The following is a 20,809-nucleotide window of genomic DNA, read 5'->3' as shown; positions in this document are numbered from 1 at the left end:
ACTGCATCATTTTGGCATCCAAGAAAGGACAGGAGGAAAACAGAAATAGCCTATGACCTTTAGCCAAGTAAGTGTTGGAGCCAAGAAGGGAACAGGCTCAAGAAACAGTAACATTCAGTAGGTTAAGTCTAAATTTCTATGAAATACCAAACTAACACTTCCAGTTCTTCATCAAAATGGCATTCATTATTTGTTCTTTTGATATTTATTGAGTGCCAGATATGTGCCAATCATAAGTAGTTCACCATCTTGTACAGCATGTGGTTTACAGAAATTTTCTAAGTGAGGTAGCAGATTTACCTAACTCAGCTATGCCATGTTTCTGGCCTCTAATATAACCAAAGGCATATATTGTGAGATAGCTAATCAAGTAGAGGCAGTGGAACATAGTAAAACTTGCCAGCAAAATTTTTGTAGAACATGATTTTAGATTCACCAACACTGCTTTAATGTTGTGACGTCCCATTTTCTGAGCAACCTTACCATCTTCTCTGTGTAGTCTTACAACATTTACTGGGTCCTTCCTGTTAGCTAATGAAATTTTTTTTTTTTTTTTTTTGCTTTTCTGTGCTTGTGACTTTAGTTCATTACCTAACATTCATATTTCAATAACTTTCCTGTCCCAACAATTCCAATCAAATTATACTGATAAAAGTCAGTGAAAATCTCCACTTGGGTCAATGCAGTGGAAATGTGTCACTCCCTATCTTAAATTTCCTCTCAGTAGCATTGGAGAGCAAAAGTCTCAGAATCAGGGAAAAAACCCATCTCAGTTATGAATGAGTTGACTTGGGGATCATCAAATGTGTGTAATGAAGGAAAGTAACAGAGATGACTCAAGGATTTTGGCTTTGGTGAGTGAGAGCATAATGATGCCTTAAATGAAGGTAAAACATAAATAGAAAAAAACAGACTTATTTAAAAAGAATAATTAGCTTGATTTTAGGTATGTTGAGTATATTGGAAACATAGGCCCTTTTCTAGAAGAAATAGCAAGATACAAATATCTACTTGAGAATGGAGAATAAGGAATAAATGAAAGAAAATGAGAGAGCTGAGGTCAAGGGGTACAATGAAAAGAAGGGTAAATGATGACCCTGGAAGAATACTGAGGTGGAGATGGGAAGAAGAAGCAGTGAAAAGAATTGTAAGAGTGACAAGAGAGAAAAATCGGGAAAAATAAGTGCCCTGAATCAAAGAAATACAACCCTGAATAATGAGAAAATGTGCAAATAGAAAATCATTTGAAGACTGGGGACTTTTGGATGCAGTGTTTAGAGCTTGATTGTAAGCTATATGAGAACAGTTTCCTCAGAAGTTAGAGAGCAAGTCAGTGAATAAGTGTAAACACAAGATTTGGATGTTCCCTTTAAGAATATTTGAAAGTGAAGGGGCGCCTGGGTGGCTCAGTCGGTTAAGCGTCTGACTTCGGCTCAGGTCATGATCTCACGGTTCGTGAGTTCAAGCCCCGAGTCGGGCTCTGTGCTGACAGCTCGGAGCCTGGAGCCTGTTTCAGATTCTGTGTCTCCCTCTCTCTGACCCTCCCCCGTTCATGCTCTGTCTCTCTCTGTCTCAAAAATAAATAAACGTAAAAAAAAAAAAAAAAAAAAAAAAAAGAATATTTGAAAGTGAAGTACATGGGAATTGGATAAGGCTGTGGATTTATAGGACATCGGGATATAAGGAAGGTTGTGTTTTGTTACCATTTTAATCTGAAGAATACAAACACACAGTAACAAACAAGAATCCCCTGCTTTTAACCTTTTAAGTCCCATTCTCCAAAGTTAAGCTATTTTCAGTATTTCTGCTCTGGTGGAAACCTCCATATTCATACAGTATGCTGCTACCTGTATTCTTAAACTGTCACTGTAATGTAAAAGAGACAAGTATTTAGCTCACTTAAATACTAACACTTCCATTCCATTTTAATTTTTGATGTTGACTTTCTGAATTGTATATACTTTATTATTTTATTTCTTCATCACAATTTCACAGTATCTCTTGAGTCCCAACTTGATGGGATAATGATATTAAACCACTAAAGTTTTCATTCAGCTTTCCTCCTTGCTTCCATCTCCCAAATTTATCAGCTATACTTTTATACTGGTAATGGTATTTGCATCTATATTCTATCCTACAATCATTGTAAAATCTTCTGTGCTTTCTCTCCATAGGAAATGTGAAAGCTCCCATTTCTCTTTCCTAGCACGAACTATTAAGACTCAAAAGGATGTTTCTAGTATCAAGAGCAAATGGATTTCTTTCCTTTTACTTCATCAAATACTTAAACTCATGGAAAATTTTAGTTTATTTCCTAACTGGGCCATTAATTTCTTATAGAAAATTTTGCCTTGAGTTCCTATTGGTGTTTCTTTTGTACTATTTGTCTTTTAAACTTTTATTACATATTAATCATATCCAACTATTTATAAAAAGTAAATATTAATTGCAAATTAAACTTCATATTTAAAGTTACATATTTCTGCTTATGCATTTTTTCTGCTTATACATTTTAATATGTCATGAAATAATTTCTAGGTTTTAATATAATTTATAAACTTGTTTATAGTTATTACTACTAAAACTAAAGTTAAATATAAATACTAAAGATTTTGTAAACATTTAATATCTATAACATGTATATTAAATATAGCAAGTTTTCAAGATTAGCAATAATGTAAACATTCACACATCCATCCACTCTTTAAAAAGATACAACATTACCATTAATGTTGTAATCCCCTTTGCCGACTTCCATATCACTTTCACTTTTCCTCCAGCTTCAAAAGAAACCACTAACATAAATTTATTTTTTACCAGCCCTTGCCCTTTTGTAGAGGTTTAACATATATATATGAATATATTTGAATCCCCAAAATATATTGTTTAATTTTGCATGTTTGGGATCTTTATATAAATTAAATATTAACTCTATGAATTATTTGAAAACTTTTACATTCAAAATTTTGTTTCTGAAATTACAATCATATTTTGTTTTTTTTCTGAAAATCCTCTTGTATATTGTTATATAATATTCCATTTTATGACTATACCCAATTTATATAATCAGTATTGCATTTATAGATAGGCAGGCAGTTGGTGATTGCTTTTGTTTTTTATGAATTTTCTTGCATATCTGTCTGATACATGTTTACAAGTGATTAGTGGTATATACCCAGAACAAAAATCACTGGATCATAGAGTATGCATATATGCTTTTTGGGTATACCCAAAATGCTATCTAAATTAATTTTAGTAATGTATACTCCCATCAGCAGTGTTTGTTTGTGTTGCTGCAGACCCCTGCAAAAATAATTGTCTATTTAGGTCTTCTGCCCATTTTTTAATTGGATTGTATGAAATTTTGCTGTTGAGTTGTATGAGTTCTTTATATATTTTTTATGTTAACCCCTTATCAGATATATGATTGGCACATATTTTCTCCCATTCTGTAGGTTGCCTTTTCATTTTGTTTATGGTACCCTTTGCTGTGCAGAAGCTTTTTAATTTGATGTCGTCCCATTGTTTATTTCTGCTTTTGAAGTCAGATCCAGATCATTGCCAACACTTACATTAACAAGCTTGCTGCCTATGTTTTCTTCTAGGGGTTTTATGGTTTTTGTTCTTATATTCAAGTCTTTAATCCACTTTCAGGTAAATTTTATCCATGGTGCAAGATAATAGTCTAGTTTAGTTCTTTTTCATGTGCGTGTCCAGTTTCCCCAACATCATTTATTGAAGAAACTATCCTTTTTCATTGTATACTCTTGCCTCATTTCTCATAAGCTAATTAACCCTATATATGAGTTTATTTCTGGATTCTGGATTCTGGATTCTGTTCCATTGATCTGGAACAGATTTGTTTTTATGCCAATAACATGCCATTTTGATTATTATAGCTTTCTAATATAGTTGAAAATTAAAGAGTGTGATGCCTCCAGCTTTGTTCTTTCTCAAGTTTGATTTAGCTATTTGGGGTCTTTTAAGGTTCCATACAAATATTAAGATTGTTCTATTTCTGTGAAAAATGACATTGGACTTTGGATAGGGGTTGCATTGAATCTATAGATTGCTTTGGGTAGTATGGACATTTTAACAGTACTCTTTCAATCCGTGAGCATGGAATATCTTTCCATGTATTTATGTCATCTTCCAGTTTCTTTCATCAGTGTCTTAGGGTTTTCAGCATATAAGCCTTTTACTCTTCGGTTTAATTTTGTCCTATTTTACTCTTTTTGATGCAATTGTAAATTAGATTGTTTTCTTAATTTTCCGCCAATTCATTATTAGTGTATAGAAATAAAACATTTCTTTATTTTGATCTTGTATCTTGCACCTTCACTAAATTCATTTATTCTAATCATTTTTGGTGGAGTCTTAAGGATTTTCTGTATATAAAGTCATGTAAATAATGACAGTTTTACATCTTCCTTTCCATTTTGGATGACTTTTATTTCTTGCCTAATTACCGTGGCTAGGACTTTCAATACTATGTTAAATAAAAGTGGCAAGAGTTGGCATCTTTGTCTTGTTCCTGATCTTACAGGAAAAGTTTTCAGCTTTTCTTCATTGAGTATGATGTTAACTCTGGGTTTGTCACATATGGCCTTTATTATGTTGATCCATGTTCCATTGAACCCACTTAGTTGAGAGTTTTTATCATAAATGGATGTTGAATTTTGTAAAATGCTTATTCTGCCTCTATTGAGATGATCTTATGTTTTTTATCCTTCATCAATGTGGTATATCACATTGATTGATTGGTGGATATTCAGCCATCCTTGAATCCCTGGAATAAATACTGCTTGATCATGGTGTATGATTCTTTTATTGTACTTTTGAATTCTGTTTGCTAATGCTTCATTGAGGATTTTTGCATCTGTGTTTAACAGGGATATTGGCCTGTAATTTTTTGTGTGTGTGTCTTTATCTGGTTTTGATATTGGGTCATGCTAGCCTTGTAATGAGTTTTTTTTTTTTTATCTTTTTGGTATTAGTTATTATGTCTTCTTTTTCATTTATTATTATGCTGACTTGGATCTTTTTTCCCAGGTTAGTCTAGCTAATGGTTTATCCATTTTGTTTATCTTTTTGAAGTACCAACTCTTAGTTTGGTTAATCTTTCTTATTGTTTTCTGTTCTCTATTTCACTTGTTTCTGCTTTAGTCTTTATTATTTCCTTTATTCTGCTAACTTTGAGTTCTGTGTGTTTCTTTTCCTAGTTTCTTAGGGTGTAAAGTTAGATTTTTTATTTGGCTCTTTCTTGTTTCTTTCTTTTTGTTTGTTTTTTTGTTTGTTGGTTTTTATATAATTTTTCGTCAGATTGGTTTCCATACAACACCCAGTGCTCATCCCAACAGGTGCCCTCCTTAATGCCCATCACCCACTTTCCCCTCTCCCCCAACCCCCATCAACCCTCAGTTTGTTCTCAGTATTTAAGAGTCTCTTATGGTTTGCCTCCTTCCTTCCCTGTAACTATTTCCCCCCTTCCCCCTCCCCATGGTCTTCTGTTAAGTGTCTCAGGATCCACATATGAGTGAAAACATATGGTATCTGTCTTTCTCTGACTGACTTATTTCACTTAGCATAATACTCTCCAGGTTGTTGTTTTTTTAATTTTTTCATGTTTATATACTTATTTTGATAGAGAGAGAGATAGTGAGCAAGCACACACAAGGGACATAAGGAGAGAGATGGAGAGAGAATTCCAAGCAAGCTCTACACTGTCAGTGTAGAGCCCGACCTGGGGCTTGATCTTGCAAACCATGAGATCATGACCTGAGCTGAAATCAAGAGCTGGATGCTTAACTGACTGAACCACTGAGGTGCCTCCCTGGATCTTTCTTGTTTCTTAATGTAGAAATTGATTGCTCTGAAGTTCCTTTTTAAAACTGATTTTGGTTAAGTTGTGGAATATTGTGTTTCCATTTTCATTTGTCTCAAGAAACTCTTGTTGTTTTATTGTTTGGGAGAGTGTTAATTTCCTTCTATTTGTGAATTTTCCAGTTCTCCTTTTATTATTAGTTTCTAGTTTCATGCAGCTGTTGTCAGAGAAGATACTTGGTATGATTTCACTTTTGAATTTGCTGAGACTTTTTTTGTGGCCTAATATATGGTTTATCCTAGAAAATATTCCTTGTGTGCTTCTGCTGAATGATCAAGTCTGCTTTTGAAAACTTCTTTTGAATTCTTCAATTCAGTTTTTGCATTTTTCAAGTCTTGGGTTTCTGTTTTGGTTTGGTTTTCTTTCTTCTTTCTTTTTGATGGCTTTTATTTCTTTTTCAGACATCTCATTTTGTTCATGCATTTTTTTTCTAATTTTATTTAGTTTTGTGTCTCTGTGCTCATGTAGTTTACTAAACTTCCTTTGGAAGATTGTTCTGAATCCTTTGATAGTTCATAGATCTCTCTTTCTTTAGATTCCATTATTGGAGCTTTATTAGTTTCTTTGGTGGTGTATTATTTATTTGATTTTGTTTTACTTATTCTTGATTCCTTATGTTGGTTTCTGTGCATTTCAGTAATCAGGCTCCTCTTCCAGACTTTATAGGTTTGCTTTGGCTGAGACAGATTTTCACCAGTCAGCTCAATTTGGGTTACTGGTTATGTGATGGTAATATCTTTGGGCAGGTAGAGCCTGCTACTATGGTTCATTTGGGAGCAAGGAACTATTTGAGCTCTGAAATCAGGGTGGGAGTTCTGTTGCTGGCTGAGAACAGTTTTATTGGACTGTTGGCTTGGTTCCCTACCCACGTGAGGGTATAGGATGTGCTACACATTTGCCTGGATTCTGTGGTCAGGTTTCCTAGATGGTCAGGAATGGTTACTTTTCAGTAATAGGGCTATGAATTGGCTTTCTTGCCCTGGCAAAGCAGCAAGATGGCACTCAGCACCAGTACAACTTGTTTGGGTAATTGAATCCTGCAAGACTCTATACTGAATTCCTGGCCCGATGGATCCATTGGTACACAACAAGCCATGCCCTCTTTTCAAGTGTGATGGTAAACAGAGCTCTTGGTTGGAATATGCTGCTTACTATGTGCTGTGGTCAGGTTCCCTGATTTTGTATGTTTAGCAATGGGCTGGGCTATGAATTAGTGTCTCTGCCTGGGTGCATCAGGGAAAAGCAGCTCTAAAACTGGTAAGTCTCTTTGTTGTCATATCTCAAGCCCAGCTGTGCCCCAAGGTCCCTGGCTGAACAGACCACTGGCTGAACAGACCACTGGCTTTGCTCTGTGGGCACAGCTCTTCTTGCCTACCTCTCTATTCCCCATGTTGCTGGTTGTACAGCTTCCAGGGTTCTTGCCATACTTTCTGGTTAGATGCAACCCAGGAATCACAGGTGTGGGGCTGTTTCACCTCACTTGGATTGAGATGTAGTTGTCACTCCAGGTAACTCCCCAAATTTTTCTAGTAGGCTTTGCAGGTGCTGGGAGCTACTCTCAGCCTTGGGTGTAAATTAATAACCCTGCTTGTATGTACCAGGGGGACCCTCCACACATGTGCTGGTTTTGCTCTGGGAGATAATCACCTCCACCAGCCCATATCTCAGCTTGAGCTTTGCTGGGCTAAATAGCTTCCCAGTGCTCTTACCAGGCATTCTGGTCATACATAGTAGTCCAGGAGACACTCTTCCCAGTGGGTGGGTCTGTGACTCAGTTGCCTGCCTGGTCATGGGCAAACAAGCTCTAGGGCTGCCAAACTCCTCAATAGAGGACTCACATTAGGCAGATCTGCACCCCAGCTAGTTTCCTGGTCAGAGTGTACTATTGACTTGGTTTTGCTAACGCAGAGAGCTGCAGTTGGGATTACTACTTGGGTACTGTGGGTGTGAACTGGATCTGCCAAGATCCATGTGCTAGTTGTTGCAAGCCCCTCCCTCTTTTCCATCACAGATTCCCAGTGGTTGAGCCCTGCAGATTGCCCTGCAGTCTCTGTGGTACAAGACCAGACTAGAGACTCCCACAAAGCAACTCAAAATTATGGGGGTGCTAGTTGTCTCCAAAGGCTCTCTTTTCCTATTGTCTGGATATCATTTTTTTCCCCCACCAGACCAACATGGTGGCAGGACTCATTTCAGCTTTATTATATACCATGTCTAACACAGGAGCTAGTAGGTAGTTAGTACTCAGTAGATACTGGTTAATTGAATTAATAAATAATTTATTTTGGTGGCACGGTAATGGTTCTAGAAGCTTTCCAAGTAAAAATTTGCAAATTTTGAATATCTAGTCTTCTAATAGTACTTTCATTTATTTCAAATGTGTTATGTCCTCATAAAGCTATAAACATGCCTTTATCCATTATTCTTTAGATGCTTACCTTTATTAACAAAGTTAATATTTTATATAATAATTCTCCATATTGACATTAGGTTTATAAGGGCATTTATATATAAATTGGTGAATTTGTATGACAAGGGTTTTACGCACTGTTGCTTGGGTTCTCCTGAAACAGATGCTTAGATATCAGGGGAGAGGGCCAAGACAGTTACTGGGAATCAATAACCTATGAAAGGAAGAGGAAGAAGGCAGGATTGGACAGAGGGAGAAGCTGATCTGGATGCAGGCCTAACAAAGCCTCAGTCTTGGCCAACATAGTAGGGCACTAACCAGTGCCCATCAGAGTGTCCCACTATGGATTGAAAAGGCAGGACCTTTACACCCCTGCCTCCCTCAGTTATTGGGCATGGGCTGCCCCAGGGAAGAGAATAGCTTCAGACAAGGCCGCTCACAGCAGCTGAGGGTGACCTTGCAGGGGCTGCTAGTTGAATGTTGCCTGTTGACCAGGCTTCTCACAGCCAGGCAGCAAGTCATTGCTACACTCACTATGTAAATTCAGCATTCTGAGTGCTTGAGAGTTTTGATACTTTTGGTCCACAAAGCAGCCATAAGAATTACTAGCAGGTCTTAGATACAAACCCGATCAGTTTGACTTCAGAGTTCATGCGCTTAACCATTCTACCATCCTGCCTCCCTACTCTGTTCAGTACAGAAGTGCATGCATAGAATGAACAAATTGACCACCCATGCTGAGCTTTGTTATTATAGGATAACTGTGAAACTATGTTAATTCTTAAGAAGATGTCACTAAGGCTTTCAATCAAAAGAGATAAAATTATCATTTTGCCCAGATTCTTTTTTTTAATTGTCCATGGTAGATAATGTTCTTTGACTCAGGTAGTCTGTTCCTCTCTTCCAAGCCAGTCTATTCTAACCTTGTCACTTGTTCATATAACCCAGGTTTCATTGGCTTTGAGCCAACCTATGAAAGTAGACATTCTGTCCACTTGTACTCAATCCCTCAGAATTTCTGTCTCAGTCCCTCAAAGTTTCTTAGAGTCTAGAGGCAGTGCACACACATTTTCATTAAAATGTTTGGTCTTTTACAATGTAGTATGCGTGGTTAATTTCTGCTCCCCCTGCTTTTGTCTTTCCTTCTGCTGTGCATAGGTATATCCATAAATTATGATCATGTCTCAGTCCACTTAGCATCCAAGACGGTCCTGCTGCCATGTTTTCCACTTCTGATAAAGGGGTAGGAGAGTAAATGATACTACGGATTATTTAGAATTGCTCCTCTTCCTTGACTCTTGTGAAGTTGTTACTGGATCAAGTTGCCTCTACAGTTGTCTCTAACCTCACATTGAATTCTCTCTTAGGGTTTCAGATCCTCATCCACATGGATGTCTGTTGATGCATGGCCACCAGTTCACTAGATATGTCTTAACATTGGTGGCCATAGGCCAGTTTCAAGGCACACGTGTTAGATTACATTTCCTAGAAACTGATTCTGAAATGTAATTTTGCTGGCAGGAGGTTGACTGAGAAAAGCCCTCCGAATCAACATTTGAGGTGGTGTGAAGGTAGGCCAGAGGGTCAAAGGGAGAAGTTAAACTACAGTGCATTCATTAGAGAAGCCTTATCACCCTTGAGGAGCTCTGGAGCTGGGATGGCCCTTCACTGTTGTCCTAACAGTGCACTGATCAGTCATTGGATGCCCTAGTTATAAAATTAGGTGAAGTATTTCCCTTTGGGGATAATTCCTGGAGAGGGTCTCTGCTGTAAGCTGCCATCAGGTAACACTTCCAAGAGCAGGGAGAATGAGTGCCTCAGTTCTGAAGAGTGGACACCTCATACTATCCCGTACATCATCCAGATTATTTATGCCACTGACAAAAATTTAGTCTTTAAAGTTATAAGACTTTCTCAGAAAGATTCCCTGTTATATTTGTTTGGTTCCGGCAGACTATTCTTTCTATTCGCATTTATAACACACACACACACACACACACACACACACACACACACACACACAAACATGTAGCAGTTACTGTTAGGACTGTAATGCACTTGGCCCTTTTATTCTGCCTCCTCTAAGTTTTTTATTTGTTTTCATTTAGTTTTGTTTTGTTTTGTTTTTTCATTTGCAAAGGGTTACAAAACACTATGGCTTCATGAAAGTGAAAATAGTATCTTCTAAGATGAGTGTTGTCTGGAAGTTTCTAACTCATATGTGCTTCCTTACATGCTTGGTTCCTTTCTTTTTTAAAAAAAAATTCTTCATTTGAGTATAGTTGACACACAATGTTACGTTAGTTTCACATGTACAATATAGTGATTCAACAAGTTTATACATTATGCTGTGCTCAGTATAAGTGTAGCTACCATCTATCTCACCATACTTTGACTGTATATTGACTGTTGAATATTACTGACTATATTCTTTGTTGTGCATTTTATTCCTCTGATTTATTCATTCCATACCTGGAAACCTATATCTCTCACTCCTCTTCGCTCATTTTGCCCATCTCACCACTTTACTCGCCTCTGATAACCATCAGTTTGTTCTCTGTATTTATTGGTCTGATTCTGCTTTTGGTTTGTTTGTGTATTCATTTGTTATTTTAGTTTCTGTATATGAGTGAAATCATATGATATTTTTCTTTCTCATTCTGACTTGTTTTACTTAGCTTAATACCCTCTGGGTCCATCCACATTGTCACAAATGGCACAACCTCATCCTTTTTATGGCTGCATAATATTTCACTGTGTGCATTTTGTGTGTGTGTGTGTGTGTGTGTGTGTGTATACATACAACATCTTCCTTATCCATCCATCAATGGACATTTAGGTTGTTTGCATATTCTTCAAAAGAGCGGTTTCCCTTTTAGCAAAATGCTGCCCCACTGAGTCCACTCAATGTAACAAAACTCCCAACAGAAAGAGTTCTAAGTAAGCTTTTTCAGTGATTATTTTCAATAATTCAAAAGAATATACACATATTTCCTGTCCAAATATAAAGCAAGCCATGTACAGTGATACTATAGATATTGTAGAGATTCTGTAAGTATCTTTAGTATATTTACAGTAGTAAACAAAACCCATTCTGCTTAATTTTTTTTAAGTGTGTATGGATCTCCTCCTGCAAATGTCTTAGAAATATGTAAATGAACAGTTATTTGCTTACAAGGAAGTCTCTGGGATGACTTTGTAGTACACAGTTTCTTTTCAGAACTTTCTGACCTCCAGTTAATTCTTGTTCACCGTCTTCCCATGACTTCCGCTGGCCTGCCAAAATCAGGATGACCAATCGCCTGCCCTCCCCTCCTACCACTGTTCCATTTCTGTCTCTTCTCTCTCTTTCCATCCCTCAGAGCTGTATATCTCTGCCAAGTTTTAGGGTAGTAATGATATCAAATACATTGACTTTCAGGTGGGAACAATTTATTTAATCTTTCTGAATATCTGCATATGAAAATGTGATATCTATTGGGTAAAATTTAGGAGTATGAGGCAATCAGTAACAAAGCATTTCTGAAAGTTTGGTTGTGAGAAGTAGGAGCCCATTCACTATGTGCCTTAAGAGTCATGATTTGGGTTAATTTCTCCTCTTAATACACAATTGCCCTGCTATTTTCTGATGAAGAACAGTCTTTGTGTGTGCTGTAGCACACTGAACATGTTCAAACACTGTTGAGATGCAGCAAGAGGAAAATTTCTACTTAGCCTGTGAAGTATCATACAATGATACCAGCACACTAAGGATTAACCATTGATCAACCTTATCATTTGGTTATGTAATATTTGAGTTTACAACTGTAAATCAAATTATAATAATAGGATATATTTCTTCACTGACCTGAGATAGTGATCTACATACCCAGTTACTTCCAAAGGAATTTATTCTCATCCAGTTGTATGTTTTGCCCTCTGAAGTTTTAATAGCTCTAGAAAAAGCATGAGGAAGAAGCCCAAATAAATACTTTATTGATGATGGAAAGAATAAAGAGGAGGAGGAAGGGGTGGGCGGGTGGAGGAGGAGAATGTTCACCTTGTTGACCCTGTTTTGGTTGATGAATGAGAGAGCTGTTTGTTGCCATGCAAGTGTTTTGCATATCAGTTTTAAATTACTTAAATTAAATTAATTAATTTTAAATTAATTAAAATGTGTTTTAGTAAACACATAATTCCCTTTAGCATAACTAAATGTATTACATGTGCTTGGAGATTGCCTGAGATTCCTCTTTATTTATAACTTTTGAAAATTGTAACCAAATGTAATTTAATGGTTAATATATTGAAGTCACACTTGTTTACTTATCTTGAAACTATAGGTTTTGTCAGGCAATTGAATCACACAGTATTCAAATTTTTAAAAATTTTATACATAATTATTTTTTCCTGATTAAAACAATGAGAAACACTAAAGTCATCACTAATAATGACAGTGATTCAGTGCAGGGCAGGCTTTCCTTATGAATCTAAGTCAAAGTAAAACAGTGGCTCTTACCTTCAAAAATAGGCTGTCATCACTGGGGTAACATTTGAGGAAACTTTATTTCAATAGCACTGTAACTATTCAGTGGAAATTACACAGGTGAAATGACTGTGTCTGTGTGTGTGTGTGTGTGTGTGTGTGTGTGTGTGTGTGTGTATGGTACAACAATGACTTAATATTTTAAGTGATATAGAGGGTTAAGGCAGAGTCCCTGAAGGTCAACTAGCTTCATAACTTTGGGCAATAAGCAAATAAACATTAGCTATTTTATATGTACATGTTATACATTTTATAGACATATATATGGCTTCAATATATATGTCCATGTGTTTATGCATATATACCTATGTTTTATTTAGGTTTTATCTCATATAACCTAAATAACATAGATTCTATATAATACAATCTAAAAATAATATATTTAGATTATGTAGATTATTTTATTTGGTTATATCCTAACCAATGAATGAAGTATATGAATTGGATTTGCTATGTTGTGATATATTTCTTGTGGCATAGCTTTTAGTGCTTTGATAAATGATATTATATACTTTCAACCACTTTTAATTATCCCTAATAACCCCAAAGGATTTAAAAGTGTTTCCAACCCTATTCAAAGTGGCTTGCTGGCTATTAAAGGCTGAGTGCCTCTGGCTGAGAGGCATCTTGGCTGCTAACATGGGTAATTATAGACATTCCTAAGGCTATTAAATTTGTAAAGCTATTAAAACATCTAATGTTTCTTAGCTTTGATTATAAGATATCTGAAATTGTCTGGCTGGATTAGGAGTTTCTTAAATTAAGCATTTAGGTCATAAGATTTCTAGACCAAGTCTTATCTATGTTCTATGATGTAAAACTACATTTCACCTACTCCATAAACATTAGCTAGTACCTAGTTTCTGAAGATTTAATGTGTCTTCCCATGATATAGTTGAGTTCCTTATTTATGCAGCGTTTCTATAGATAATGAAAAATTAAATCTTGTGCTTAGATTGCATTACATGTGGAATTCTGCACTATGGGTAAATCTGAACATACACACACTGGGCATTGATATTTGTATATCACACTGACATGTGCATATATAAATATATAAAGTAAGATAATAATTTTTTAAACTGTAAATGACCTTAGAGATAATCTTGACCAAACCTCTAATATGTTAGTTGATAAAGCTGAGGCAGATAGGGTTTATATGATTTATACTGTCACACACCAGGTTATTGGCAATAGGAAAGCTATATAGAACTAGAGCTGCCAATTCTCAATAGAGAATAATAGGCCATTATGTTAATATAATCTACTCTTTGTAAAATAGGAAGCTCTCCCAGTTTTATTTTCTCTTAAGTAAATTTTTTTCTTTTTTTTTTTTAATTTTTTTTTTTTAACGTTCATTTATTTTTGAGACAGAGAGAGACAGAGCATGAACAGGGGAGGGGCAGAGAGAGAGGGAGACACAGAATCTGAAACAGGCTCCAGGCTCTGAGCTGTCAGCACAGAGCCCGACGCGGGGCTCGAACTCATGGACCATGAGATCGTGACCTGAGCCGAAGTCGGACGCTTAACCGACTGAGCCACCCAGGCGCCCCTCTTAAGTAAATTTATTACAGTGGATGATTCAGTTGTTTGTGTGAATAAACCTGATGGTTGTTATTCAGATAGAATACAAATAAAAATTAATAATAATTAGTTTCTGACAGTTCTATCCTGTCAAATTGCCTGACTCTATTTTGGAGCACATGTACTTTTTAAAGCACTCAAATCATCTCTCCCTAAAATACCTATACATGGAATGTTTCAGGAAGAGAATAATTTAGTATAAAATAGGGATGCATCCTTCATTAACTTCATTAGGTAAGGGCTTGAAAATGACTGGGTCCTTAACCTAAATTTCAATGACAGATATAATTGGCAAGAAATCAGATTTTATGTACTTAAAAATTATAAAATCTGACAACATTTTTAAACATTAGTTTTGTCCATTTTATCACTTGAAGATAGCTATTTACCTCACTTGATCTGTTTCTTCACCTGTGAAATCGGGATAATGCTACATTATCTATTTTATAAGTATTAAATGAAATAATGATTGTAAAGCACATATCACAGAAAATACCCAGTACGTGAAGATTACGTGGCATTTATTTACTTACCACAGGCCTCCATAAGTAGTTCTCAGATCCTGTAAGAAATAAACCTTGACTTTTTGAGATCCATAACTAAATGAACACTAAATACCAGAGAACACCAGAAATGTTGATCACTCACAAGTTTTTGGAAAAGGGGTGCCTGGGTGGCTCTTTCGATTAAGCATCCGACTTCGGCTCAGGTCATGATCTCCCAGCTCATGAGCTTGAGCTCCTGGTCAGGCTCTATGCTGACAGCTCAGAGCCTGGAGCCTGCTTTGAATTTTGTGTCTCCTTCTCTCTCTGCTCCCCGCCCCCCTCAAAAATAAACATTATATTTTTTAAGTTTCTGGAAAAAAAGAGTAGTTTTAATTAAAATTAGTATCAGTTTGTGGCCATTCAGGAGATAAGATGAAGTATAACTATACATTATAATAAGCACATAACTCTATCAGGAATTCAGAAGAAAGAGAGTAAGGAAAATTAAAAACCAGACTGCTATCCATATAAGAAAGAATGATTCACATTCTTTACTCTAGAGAGGATCTAATTCAAACCAAAGGTCTCCAGTTGCTCTAGTCTGTATCTTGTATAACAGCACAGCATTTTATTATTTCTGAAAAACGTTAGTTTGGAAAGAAGTGGTTGTATTTCCTGCTTGGTTTTTGTCACCTCTTGTGCAAAACATCTCCCACTGACTTTGGCATTGGCATCAGTGTCTTTTCATGATCCTCTAGGTATTTCCTAGTTTGTTGTGTCCTTAATCATGGTTCATCCTTTCCTGCATTTTCCAAGACATTTCTAACAAGTCTGACACTAAATTATTCGTGTTAACAAAGCTGTATTGAAGGATGATACTAGGGAATAATAAAGATTATAGAGATCATAATAGAAAAAAATTAAAAACTAAATGTCAGAACTTCCTATTTCAACTGTGATAGTGTACTGGTAGTTAGATAAAATATACTTACACAATGATATGAGACATCAGAGAACAATAAGAGTGGCTAGTAATTGAAGAACAGTGAACTTTCAGAGAAGGAAGGTGTGTTTAGGTGAGTTTTGAATTCCTCACTTCTTTCCCCCAGGAAAGTTAAAGACTCTCAATGTAAACTTTGAGACTAAAAAGAAGTAGCAGCTTAGAGCTTCTGGCTGTCTCACTGAAAATAATTGGAGCTCAGGACTACCAGAAAGTCAGAACCTGACAATATAAGATGCTGGAAAAGAGGAAACTGCTGAAAATTGAGCTCTGTATTCTGTAAGCATTTTCCCCTTTTAAAGCATTTGCCAAACTCCAAGCTGCCCAAATACCCAGGCAAGACCTATAAAAAAGGATGTTACATACAGTGTTCATGGGCTGGATGACATTCTATTGCTAAGATATCAATTCTCCCAAAATCAATATATAAATGCAGTGCAATTCTAATCACTGGATTTTGTTTGTGGAAACTGACAAGCTGGTTTTTAAAATGTATGAAAATACAAAGGGCCAACAATAGTCAAGGCTAGCTTGAAGAAGAACAATATTAAATATCTTATACTACCAGATATGAAGATTTATTATAAATCTTCCATGATTCAGTAGTGTAATATTGGCTCAGAGATAAGCAGACCAACTGAACAGAATAGAGAATCCAGAAGGAGACCCACACTTACATTGCATTCCAATACAGTAAAGAAAAGATGTTCTTTTCAGTAAATGATATATCAGTTGGCTGTACTGATGGGTAAAAAATGAAACTTAACACCTATGTCCTGTCATTCACAAAATCAGTTCTAGGTGTATCATAATAATAAAAGTCAAAGCTAAAGCAATAGAGCTTCTACAAGGTAATATAAGACAATATCCTCATGATTTTGGAGTAGGCAGTGGTTTCATAAAAAACATTAAAAATACTAATCAAAAAGAAAAAAGACTTACAAATTACATTATTAAAATTGAGAACTTCCATTCATAAAAAGACATTTTAGTATATATACTGCCAAAGTGGGTACTAAAACCACATTTAATTTTTTTAAATATAATTTCTTATCAAGTTGGCTAACATACAGTGTATACAGTGTGCTCTTGGTTTTGGGGGTAGATTCCCATGAATCATTGCTTACATACAACACCCAGTGCTCATCCCAACAAGTGCCCTCCTCAATGCCCATCACCCATTTTCCATTCTCTCTCGCCCCCCCCCAACCCTCAGTTCTCTGTATTTAAGAGTCTCTTAGGGTTTGCTTCCCTCTCTGTTTGAAACTATTTTTCCCCTTCCCTTCCCCTATGGTTTTCTATTAAGTTTCTCAAGTTCCACATGAGTGAAAACATATGATATCTGTCTTTCTCTGAATGACTTATTTCACTTAGCATAATACCCTCCAGTTCCATCCACATTGTTACAAATGGCAGGATTTAATTCTTTGTCATTGCCCAGTAGTATTCCATTGTATATATAAACAACTTCTTCTTTATCCATTCATCAGTTGATGGAGATTTGGACTCTTTCCGTAATTTGGCTATTGTTGAAAGCACTGCTATAAACATTGGCGCACATGTGCCCCTAAGCATCAGCAGTCCTGTATCCTTTGGGTACATTCCTAGCAGTGCTATTGCTGGGTCGTAGAGTAGTTCTACTTTTTTTTTTTTTTTTTTTTTTTGAGGAACCTGCATACTGTTTTCCAGAGTGGCTGCACCAGTTTGAATTGCCACCAGCAGTGCAAGAGGGTTTCCATTTCTCCACATCCTCGCCAGCATCTGTTTCCTGAGGTTTTAATTTTAGCCACTCTGAATGTGAGATGGTATCTCAATATGGTTTTGATTTGTATTTCCTTGATGATGAGGGATGTTGAGCATCTTTTCATAGATCTATTGGCCATCTGTATGTCTTCTTTGGAAAAGTTTCTATTCATGTCTTCTGCCCATTTCTTCACTGCATTATTTGTTTTTCGGGTGTTGAGTTTGGTAAGTTCTTTATAGATTTTGCATACTAGCCCTTTATCCAGTATGCCATTTGCAAATATCTTCTCCCATTCTGTTGCTTGCCTTTTAGTTTTGTTGATTGTTTCCTTTGCAGTGCAGAATCTTTTTATCTTGATGAGGTCCCAATAGTTCCTTTTTGTTTTTATTTTCCTTGCCTTCGGAGATGTGTCTACCAAGAAATTGTTGCAGCTAAGGTCACAGAGGTTGTTGCCTGTTTTCTCCTCTAGGGTTTTCATGTTTTCCTGTCTCACATTTAGGTCTTTCATCCATTTTGAGTTTATTTTTGTGTATGGTGTAAGAAATTTGTCCAGTTTCATGCTTGTGCATGTTGCTGTCCAGCTCTCCCAGCACCATTTGCTAAAGAGACTTTTTTCCATTGGATACTCTTTCCTGCCTTGTCAAAGATTAGTTGGCCATAAATTTGTCCAAAGATTAGTTGGCCATAAATTTGTGGGTCCAATTCTGGGTTCTATATTCCATTCCATTGGTCTATGTGTCTGTTTTTGTGCCAATACCATTCTGTATTGATGATTACAGCTTTGTAGTAGCGGCTCAAGTCTGGGATTGTGATGTCTTATGCTTTTGTTTTCTTTGTCAGGGTTGCTTTGACTATTCAGAGTCTTTTGTGTTTCCATACAAATTTTAGGATTGTTTGTTCTAGCTTTGAGAATACTGATGCAGTTTGGAGTGGGATTGCATTGAATGTGTAGATTACTAAAAACACATTCAAAAGAATGAAAAGGCAAGCTACAGAGTGGAAGATATTTGCAGTATGTCAATCTAATATAAAACTGATATCTATCTAGGCATAAAAAGAACTTATTCAAATCAGCAGGGAAAGAATTGACAATGCAAACTAAAATTTAGAAGAAAATATGTAAGTAATGACTTCACTAAAGAGAATACAATGGAATAAATGTTTGTATCCCCCTCACAATTTATATATTGAGGCCTAAACCCTCAATGTGAGTGTGTTTGAAGATACAGCCTATAGGGAGGTAATTAAGATTAAATGAAATCATAAGGGTAGGGCTTCAATCCATAGGATTAGTATCCTCATTAGAAGAAACACCAAAGCTCTCTTTTTTTTTTAATTTTTTTAATGTTTATTTCTATTTGAGAGAGAGAGAGAATGTGTGCACAAGCCAGGGAGTGACAGAGAGGGAGACAGAATCCCAAGCAGGCTCCAGGCTCTGAGCTGTCAGCACAGAGCCTGACATGGGTCACCAACTTACCATCCATGAGATCATGACCTAAGCCAAAGTCAGATGCTTAACTGACTGAGCCACCCAGGTGCCCCAAAACACCATAGCTCTTTCTGAGGACACAGTGAGAAGGCTGCTATCTGCAAGCCAGGAAGGGGTTTCTCACCAGAAACTGATCATACAGGCACCATGGACACTAAATACCACAGAACACCAGAAATTTTGATCATATCCTCTAGAACTGTAAGAAAACAAAATTCTATTGTTTAAACCACCCAGTATGTGGTATGTTGTTATGATAGACCCAGCTGACTAATACGGAGGATATCCAGTTGGCCAGTAAGCATATATAGAGAGATGCTGGACAACATTAGTCATTAATGAAATGCAAATTAGAATCTCATTGAGATATCACTTCATACTGACCAAAACATGGAGGAACAAATTAAAATACACAATGTTAGAAAAGGATGTGAAGAATTTTTTTCTTTCTTTTAATGTTTATTTTGAGAGAGAGAATGTGTGTGCATGTGGGAGTGGGGCATAGAGAGTGGTAAAGAGAGAGAATCCCAAGAAGGCTCTTTGCTGTCAGCATGGAGCATGATGAGGGCCTCCATCTCATGAACCACAAGATCATGACCTGAGTCAAAATCGGTAGTCAAACACTTAATTGAATGAGCCATTGAGGCACCCTATGGATATGAAGAAATTTAATTCTTGACCACTGCCAGTGGGATGCAGATTGGTTCAACCACTTTAGAAAAAGTGTTTTCCAGTGTATATCCAAGATAAATGAATATATATGACCACTAAAACACATAAAGTGTGAATATAACATATTATAAGAAAAAAGTGATTTACTTTTGGTACTATTATGAAAGTAGTGAATCCAGTAAGAGACAACTATAACTCATTTGTCAAATGCCTGACTGTTCTTAATTTAATGCCCTAGTATTATGGCCATCAAATGACTAACATAACTCAGATTTTCCTAAATTATTTTTCATTCACCAATTGTCATATTTCTAAACCTTCATAGCTATGATCCTTATTTCTGCAACTTATAGAATCATATTCAAAATTGATGAATTTGAGAAACATGCACACAAACAAATGGGCATGGAAGAGGTAAATAACACCCAGCAAAGCAAAAAGTGGATGAGGCTGTAGGTGGGCTGTCACCAAGACAAGAACTTTTAAGCTTACAAAATAAGATGCATAAGGTGACTCAGAGAGGTCACTTGGTCAAAGAAGCCAAGCAATATTACAAGAGGCTTCATCTCTTTGGTAGCTCTGTCACCTTTAAGAGGCCAATGGTAGGTTAAGAAACCAAAGAATCCTAAAGTTTTAAGAACCCAGGGACACATTCATATTCACAGTGGTTATAAGACAGATACATAAAATTCTTACAGTGGCTTAAAAATAAGTTATCATAAAAACTGAAACACTCAGACATGGCAAGGAAAGCAAAATCACTGACTCGATTGAAACTAAACAAAGGAATTTCATATATCTGATGTTTAATGGCTCAGGCTATGATACCTAGATGCTTAAAATTTAGAATTGTGTAAACCATGTCGGTGGAAGAGAATTCTTAATCTCAAATGATGCTGCTTTATTTCCCCTCAATGGTGCTTGAATGTGTACTACCAATAAGTGGCTCAATATCTATCTATCCCTATCTCTTCCCTGCTCCTTTTGTTTATATTTTCATATCTAACTAAATATCC

Source organism: Panthera onca, chromosome X, assembly GCF_046562875.1.
Source record: "Panthera onca isolate mPanOnc1 chromosome X, mPanOnc1 haplotype 2, whole genome shotgun sequence".
NCBI lineage: Eukaryota > Metazoa > Chordata > Mammalia > Carnivora > Felidae > Panthera > Panthera onca.
Note: the sequence above shows the minus strand (reverse complement) of the source record.